Raw genomic sequence first — 2,233 nt, 5'->3', positions numbered from 1 at the left:
GAATTTCCTTGATGGCTAATGATTTTGAACATTTTTTCATGTGTCTGTTAGCCATTTGTATGTCTTCATTGGAAAAGTGTCTGTTCATATCTTCTGCCCATTTTTTGATTTGTTTATTTGTTTCTAGTGTATTGAGTTTGAGAAGTTCTTTGTAGATCTTGGATACCAGTCCTTTATCTGTAGTGTCATTTGCAAACATATTTTCCCATTCCATGGGCTGCCTCTTAGTTGTTTTGACTGTTTCCTTGGCTGTGCAGAAGGTTTTTATCTTGATGAAGTCCCACAAGTTCATTTTTTCTTTTGTTTCTCTTGACTTTGGAGATGTGTCATGGAAAAGGTTGCTTTGGCCGATGTCGTAGAGGTTGCTGCCTATGTTCTCGTCTAGAATTCTGATGGATTCCTGTCTCACATCGAGGTCTTTCATCCATTTGGAGTTTATTTTTGTGTATGGTGTGATGGAGTGGTCAAGTTTCATTCTTTTGCATGTAGCTGTCCAATTTTCCCAGCACCATTTATTGAAGGGACTGTCTTTTTTCCACTGGATGTTTTTTCCTGCTTTATCAAAGATTAGTTGCCCAAAGAGCCAAGGGTCCATTTCTGGGCTCTCTATTCTATTCCATTGGTCTATGTGTCTGTTTTTGTGCCAGTACCATGCTGTCTTTGTGATCACAGCTTTGTAGTACAGCTCGAAATCCGGCATTGTGATGCCTCTAGCTTTGTTTTTCCTTTTCATCAGTTCCTTGGAGATTCGGAGCCTTTTCTGGTTCCATACAAATTTAAGGACTATTTGTTCCAGTTCTTTGAAAAATGTCCTCGGTATTTTCGTCAGGATAGCATTGAAAGTGTAGATTGCTCTGGGTAGCTTGGACATTTTAACTATGTTAATTCCTCCATCCATCAGCATGGAATATTTTTCCATCTTTTTATGTCTTCCTCAATGTCTTTCAAGAGTGATTTATAGTTTCTAGAATATAGGTCCTTTATATCTCTGGTTAAGTTAATTCCAAGGTAACGTATCGTTTTTGGTGCTAGTGTAAATGGGATGGATTCCCTAATTTCTTTTTCTTCAGTCTCATTGTTCATGTATAGAAATGCAACTGATTTCTGAGCATTGATTTTGTATCCCGCCACATTACTGAACTGCTCTATAATTTCTAGTAGTTTTGGAGGGGTTTCTTTTGGGTTTTCCATATAGAGTATCATGTCATCTGTGAGGAGAGACATTGTGACTTCTTCTTTGCCGATTTGGATACTTTTGATCCCTTTTTGTTGTCCAATTGCTGTTGCAAGGACTTCTAGTACTATGTTGAATAATAGTGGCGAGAGTGGGCTTCCTTGTCATGTTCCTGATCTTAAGGGAAAGGCTTCCAGCTTTTCCCCATTGAGAATAATATTTGCTGTAGGCTTTTCATAGATGGCTTGTGAGATTGAGAAATGCACCCTCTATCCCTACACTCTGAAGGGTTTTAATCGGGAAAGGATGCTGTATTTTGTCAAATGCTTTTTCGGCATCAATTGAGAGGATCATATGGTTCCTGATTCTTTTCTTGTTGATATGATGTATCACGTTGATCGATTTGAAATGTTGAACCACGCTTGCATCCCAGGGATGAATCCCACTTGGTCACGATGTTCTGGGACACAAACAGGTCTCAACTGATACCAAAAGATTGAAATATCCCTGCATATTCTCAGACCTACTAGCTCTGAAATTGAACTCAAACCACAAGGAAAAATTTGGAAGAAACTCAAACACTTGGAGACTAAGAACCATCCTGCTCAGGAATGACTCATAAACCAGGAAATCAAAATCAATTTAAACAATTTATGAGACAACGAGAATGAAAACACAAGGGTCCAAAACCTATGGGATACTGCAAAGGCAGACGTAAGGGGAAATACATAGCCATCCAAGCTCTCACTCAAAGAATAGAAAATCTAAATGCAGTTTTATATTCTCACCTCAAGAAGCTGGAAACAGGAACAGAGGGACAGGCCTAATCCACTCACAAGGAAGCAGTTTGACCAAGATGAGAGAGCAGAAAATCAAGCAGATTAGAAACCAGAAGTACAGTAGAGCAAATCAACAGGATCTAGAAGCTGGTTCTTTGAGAAAATCAATAAAATTGACAGACCACTGGCAAGACTTATCCAAAAGAAAAGACAAGGACCCAGATTATTAAAATTATGAATGAAAAAGGAGAGGTCACGACCAACACCAATGAAATTGGAA

The sequence above is a fragment of the Ursus maritimus genome, assembly GCF_017311325.1.
Source record: "Ursus maritimus isolate PB19 chromosome X unlocalized genomic scaffold, ASM1731132v1 scaffold_X1, whole genome shotgun sequence".
Taxonomy (NCBI): Eukaryota; Metazoa; Chordata; class Mammalia; order Carnivora; family Ursidae; genus Ursus; species Ursus maritimus.
The sequence above is the reverse complement of the archived record's forward strand: the minus strand, read 5'-3'. Positions refer to the sequence as shown.